At 33.7% G+C, this 6,804-nt stretch overlaps 2 non-coding genes across 2 annotated transcripts; both read right to left on the minus strand.

The window, feature by feature from the left end:
• Positions 1-1,356: 1,356 nt before the first annotated feature.
• On the minus strand, positions 1,357-1,441 carry LOC120072420. Its single transcript, XR_005480479.1, has one exon. It is a non-coding gene; the product is annotated as a small nucleolar RNA SNORD24 (small nucleolar RNA).
• A 123-nt stretch (positions 1,442-1,564) lies between these two features.
• On the minus strand, positions 1,565-1,639 carry LOC120072385. The gene has a single exon (XR_005480447.1). It is a non-coding gene; the product is annotated as a small nucleolar RNA R12 (small nucleolar RNA).
• Between the last annotated feature and the right edge of the window lie 5,165 nt (positions 1,640-6,804).

Genomic DNA, 6,804 nt, shown 5'->3' on the forward strand with positions numbered 1-6,804 from the left:
AAGATCACCACAACGTAAATTTTGAATAACTTGATGTACAAAGATAGGATGAGCTTAATTATTTTTTCATATTAACAGCCTTTAGGTGGAGTCAGTAATGGAGAAAAATTAGAATTACTTGTATTTCCACTGCAAATCTTAAAAAGTTATAACGTTTGGACACACAATTCTTTTATTAAATGAACATTCAAAACAATTTTGAACTTTATAGTTTCAACTTTCTAATTTTAATCTTAAAATGGTCCACTTATTTAATGATGATTTTCAATGTAAATGTTAAAACATTTTCATGATTCTTTTATTAAATGAACCTTCAAAATTAACAATATTGGTCTAGTTTCAACTTTCTAATTTTAGTCTTAAATTGATCCACTTATTTAATGATGATTTTCAATGTAAATGTTAAAACATTTTCATGTAAGTATTCAAAAAATCAAATCGACCCAAGATTGGATTGGATTCAAATGAATAAAAATTTTATTGGGTTAATTCATAAATTCACTAATATAACCAAAATCAACCTAAACCAATACAAATTTGTTATTAATTTTAAAATATATATATTTGTTATATATGAAAATAATTAAATTAAACTTTTACATATTTAGATTTTTTTCTTTTTAAAATATAATTTTAAATAAATAATTCAATTAATCCAAACCAACCTAATCCAAATATGATTGATAAAATAATCCAATTAATCCAAACCAACCTAACCCATGATTGAGTTGAGTTGAATTCATTTTTTTAATAAAGATTATTTAATTTATAAGAAACCAACCCATGAACACCTCTAATTTCAATAATTTAAACATATTAATAGACTTAATTTTGGACTTATTAAAGCCCGATTTGCTTTCATATACCCCACATAAGTGGGTAATTTGTATGCCTAATTAATTAATGAATTAATATAAGCCATTCATGGCAATTAATTGTAATTTTTTTAACACAAATATATTGTAAATAAATTTCAACTTGTACCTTTAAAATAATATTTATGCTATCTTGCCTATTTAGTATAAATTATTATACTTAATTGTCACTATTCTAAATAGTTAAATTCTATTTAGTAATTAATAATAAAGTATTCATTTTAATTGATTAAATCATTAATCAATATATCAATAAATTAAATGATGTTAAATTGACTTAATTACTATATTAATTGGTCTAATTGTTTAATTTTGATTTCTATAAATATAATTGATAAATTAAACGAAATTTAACTTTCAAATATTATTTTAGCCTTTATTGAAAGTATGAAAGAAATCCTCGTTTTGAAGAACAGAGTAAAATCAAGATTGAAATAATCAGCAAATGCTGTGGTTCAAAGCATATAGAAATCTTGGTAATGGCCTCAGAGATCTTGGTGGTTAGTGATCATCAAATGGGATAATACCATCAAGAGTAGCAAATATTTATAACCACATCACCGGCCTCGTTAATCGAAGAAAAAAAAGATGAACAAACATCAATGAAAATTAAAGAAAATCCTTCACACATTCAAATAAAAAAAAGTAGGTGGTCATCAATTAAAAATGAACTAGACAGATTATTTCGATGTGATCAGAAGTAGCTGGTTGTGATATCATGGATTATCATTGGGAATCCGTCTGATTTTTTTCATCATTTCACATCAAAAACCTCAAAATCAAAATCAAACACAGAAGAAAGAAACATCGAGATTTGAAACGAAGATCAACAAAAGTTCTCTCAGAAAATCAACAAAGATCAGAAATCAAAACGTAGAAATCAGAAGGAAATTCAGAATGTATCTACCTTGTCACCGAAAATTCCTACGGTTCCAATAAGAGAAACGAGGAAGAACGGAGCTAAAGGGAGAAATACACATAATGTATCTATGCATACCGACCTTCCGTATCGCCTAACGATAGATTCTCTGATCGATTTCCATTTCGACAGATCAGAGAATTGCAATATTAGGCTTCTTTTCTCCGTTGCTATAGTTCTACAAACACAAAATTGTTCACAAAGTTTAAGAGAATTAGGGCTGAGAAGAGTAAAAAGTGTGGAGAATCGACGAGAGAAGCTTTGGAGAGTTTGCCGAAGTTTTGCTACGGAGATTGCTGGAAGCAGGTTTTTATAGAGCGATGAGAAGAAACCCTAACCCTGAAAATATGAAAAAAGAGACGGAGGACCAGGCCCATTAAGAAAAACATTTTTCTTTTTTAAGAAATATATAAGAATGGATTTCTACATGGGCTTGCTCTAATACGGGGCTTATATTTCTTTTAATATTTAAGCTTTCCATTATTTTATTTTTTTTTTTTAAAAAAAATGCCTGATTTCTTTCAAAAATTACAATGAAATTGGGGCTCATTTACCATTTCAACCCTCACCAATAACTTATTATAGGATTTTTTTTAAAAAAAAAATAGGAAACCTAAAGGTCATACACGCTTTTCAAGAAACTTTAGTTATTTTTCAAATATTCTCAACTAAGTAAAATATCTACGGATAAACCTAACGTCGCACACACTCTTGAAACTCAAATGTCAAACTCTGTGGAAGAAGCCTAACGTATCGCACCCTCTTGATTACAATTTCGACGTCGAGAAGACGAAATGATTTCAACGGCCACGAAAAGATTCATCATGTTCAAGAGCAGTTACAGAATGACATCTGATTGAGCTAAATCACGTTGAAATTGAAAGGATTTGAATTCCCCGAAGCGGAAGCAATTGAATGTGGTATGTCTCTAATTTTGTTTTACGGGACATTACAATGCAAAGGACGAAAACTAACAAGATAAACCAATTGAATCTTAAGCATGCTTCTACTGGAAAAATATAGAGAGGATAAGAGATCGAGAGACACATATCCTTGAAGAACACTTCTTCCTCCACGATAAGATAACCGATATTCTCTTCTTCACCAGTTCACATCAACACGAACACATAAAACAACAACAAGGAGACACCACCACAAATGAACCCGAGTTATTCTCAAGGTGAGAATCAACAAAAAAGTGTGGACTTCTGTTCGTAAATTTTGGTGAAGGAAGGAGTTTCCTTGGTTGAGAGAATTACGCACACAAAGAGATTGGGAGGAAGATTGATGAAGAAGATAATAATTAAAAAAAAAAAAAACTAAACTATTAAATTCCCAACTATGTGTTTCACGGGGGGGGGTGGGACTCCCTATCCCGTCCCCGCCCATCCCCGTTATATATATATATATTATATATATATATATATATATATTAAAAATAAAATTTAATCGGGAACAGGGGGATACCCTCCTCGTCCCCAACCGGTGACCCGGTTAGGATCCTCGGTTTGACCCCATCCCCAGTCAAACCAGGGATTACCCGCCCTGATTGAGGCAGGGACCTGACCACACGAAGATTTTTGCCAACTCTACATATGTAAGAGAAAATGGGGTTGAGGGAGTTATCAAAATAACTCCAATCCCTTAAAAAAAATCAAAATTCAAAATTGAACTTTTAATAATAAAATATATTAACTAGTTAATATATATCATATTAAACCATATGTTATATCACATATAACATATAACCTATAGTTTATATGGTTAATTATAGATATGATCTATATCCAAATTATGTAAGGAGATATATTTGAATAAGATTCAAATATTTGATTCATATGAATTAGATTCATAAAAATATGTATATATATAAAGATAAGATATTTATATTTAATTAATTCATATCAAATATGATTTAATATAGTTATTTAATTGGTTAATTAATTGATCAAGAAATAATGGAGATTAGAGGATAGTATAAATATATGATATTATGATAATTAATTAAATATATATTAAATAGGATTTATATATGGTTGTTTAATTAATATGTCAATTAATTAAATAAGGGTTATTTCATTAATTAGCACTAATAATATTAAAAAAAAAAAAATTGGAGATGGGTTTGATTCTTTTCCATATAAAATATATCTTTATAGCCTATTAAAAAAGCTTTTTACAAACAAAAAAAAAAAAAAAAAAAAAAAACCTAGCCTCCAAACCTCCATATTCTCTCTATAAATTCTCTACCTTTTCCCTCCTCAAAAGCTCTTGGAGACCACTTTTCTAAGTGTGAAACTCAGATTACCATTTTCCCTACTTAAGCAGGTGATTAAAGGAATTAACTAAGTGAAAGTTAAATCCTATGTTCAAAAGAAGGAAAATTCTTAGTGTTTAAATAGATTGTTGAGTAGCTTTGAGATAAGCCTTAACTAGTGAAAATTGGGTTAAGTAGGAAGCCAAAAAGAACTATGCGTTGGAAGCCAAGAAAGAAATGGCTAAGTATTTGACAATGCGTTGGCCTTGTGCTAAGCGTTGGTGTTATGCCATGTGTTGGCCATGAACATTTGAGAGGTTATTTGGGCGTTGAAAGAGACTAAAGTGTGGCCGAGAGGAAAGGCTATGCGGGGACAAACATGCGGCAGTCAATGTCTTTAGAGCTTAGCAAAGTATGTAGCAGCCTCAAGTTACGCGGACATGGGCGCTAGGCGTTGGAGTTGCGCGCGTTGGATGATCGTGAAGTAAATGAGCAGTGCCAAACGATGAGGCATACGATTGTGTAGCAAATGAGCGGTGCTACACGATGGGGTATACGATCGTCTAGTAAGTGAGAGGCGCCACACGATGAGGTAGTCGATTGTGTAGGCGGGCGCTGGACGATTGTGTAGTAATGCGCGGAGCTAAACGATGAGGTAGGCGATCGTTTAGCAAATGTGTGGAGCTAAGTGATGCGGTAGGCGATCATACGGCACGGTGCAGTGCTAGACAATGCGGAGAGTCGCGCTAAACGATAGCGCTATACGATGGGCGATAGCACTATGCGATGGACGATAGCGTTAAGTGATGGGGCATTGGCACTGCACGATCGGCATCAGCGCTACACGATAGACGAAATACTAAGCAATGAGCGTTGTGCGATGGACGCAGACGCTAAGCGATGACGTTAAGCGATAGGCGGATGTGTTAGACGATGAGGCGTCAACGCTAAGCGATGGACGCGGTAGCTAAGCAATAGATGCAAGATCTGCACGATGAGCAAGAACTGTGCGGTAGGCTATGTGCTATGCGATGGTGCTATGTGTTGGATGATGAGCGGCAGCATTACTAGACAATGAGCTAGGCAATAGAACAAGCCATGATGGACGTATGGTGAAATGTCTTTACGTTGCTAAGGCTGGCGGTACATAAGGCTTGTGAGGTCAGTGTGCGTTGGTCTTAAGCAAGAGACTTAAGGACGTTGACAAGCAACAAGGACATACATGTGTTGGTCATAGGGGATGCATGTCACACCCCGCCTCAGACCACCCTCTTAGTCTAGGAAATGGCGTGACTGCAGCAGTTATCAACCCTTTGGTTGACACTTATTGCCTAATAACTCTTGCGGAATAACTCTGATACCAATATATAACTCATATATAGCGGAATGTCTTTAGGCCAAAAATTTATTAATTCAGAAACAAAACATGTTTAGAGTCATTACAACACTAGATTCATAAGTCCCAAAGCCCAAAAAACTTAGTCCCTATATGAACAACAGAAACATGTGTACAATATTTACAGTAACCACCTAAACATACGGGTTACAATATCTTTATCCTTTAGTGGAAGAGCAGATGCAGAGCTATCTCCTGAGGATTTGACCGCAACCTGAGGGAAAGGAAAACATTTGAAAACGGGGTGAGCTTGCTAGCCCAGTGAGTGACTTAAGAAAGATAACTGATTCTCATGCAAAAATCTCAATAAAGAGTTTAAACTGAAACATAAGCTTCTTTAGTACCTTGTACTGCAGTATAAACATTTTCCAAGCATAAAGCATATAAAGCTATTTAAATCATGAAACAGTAAAATCGTTTCTCAGTTGAGAATAAACCTGCTGTGGTTAAAAATAATCCCAACACTAACTGCTAGTCAAGAGAGAACCCTTTTGCTCAATCTCTGACTCTAACTACCTACATGCACGTGGCCATACTAAGTACCGTCATACCTTAGGTACTTCTACTCAGATACCTTCTCAAATGTCCTTCAGTATCGAGCTGCTAGGATACCTTCTCAAATGTCCTTTGGTATCAAGTTGGTTTGGTACCTTCTCAAACGTCTTTCAGTACCAAGTTGGTTAGATACCTTCTCAAATGTCCTTCGGTATCTAGTTGGGCGGATACCTTCTCAAATGTCCTTCGGTATCGCGTTTTAAGTAATACTAGTCATAAATGACTTTCTCTTTAAAGCATGTAAAGTATAACACATATAAAAAAATGGCTTTAAAGATACTAACGCATGCTGAGTATATTTAACACATATAAATAGCTTTTCAACAAACTTCCCATACATGTATGCGTTTAAAACATAACTCATGGTTTGCTTGGAAATCACTTTGTAAAACTAGCTGGCATGAGAATAATCTTCTTTAAAACATGCTTTCTTTAAAACATTATAAATATTTTAGTCAAATGTTTTAGTCACTGATAACTTGTAGAAATACAAGTTATTTATATTGCCTTATTCAGATATTGCGGCCAAAAGAGAGAAAATATGCGTTGAGTGTATGAAAATTAGCTCAGAAATACAATAATTATGAATTGACGCAATTACACCCACTAACATCGTCAAGATGGTAGAATGGGATATTTTTACTTTGTTTTGCAGGAAACCAAGTCATCGCTTGCGATCAAGATTCAATGAGAAACTGAACAACGCATCTCTGTTACATTGCGTCCGTCAATTAACAATGAAGAGACGATTAACACAATGATGGTGTAATGCGACAGTCAATCCCGAGCTAAATTTTAATCA

The sequence above is a fragment of the Benincasa hispida genome, chromosome 2 (genome assembly GCF_009727055.1).
Source record: "Benincasa hispida cultivar B227 chromosome 2, ASM972705v1, whole genome shotgun sequence".
In the NCBI taxonomy this organism is placed as follows: domain Eukaryota; kingdom Viridiplantae; phylum Streptophyta; class Magnoliopsida; order Cucurbitales; family Cucurbitaceae; genus Benincasa; species Benincasa hispida.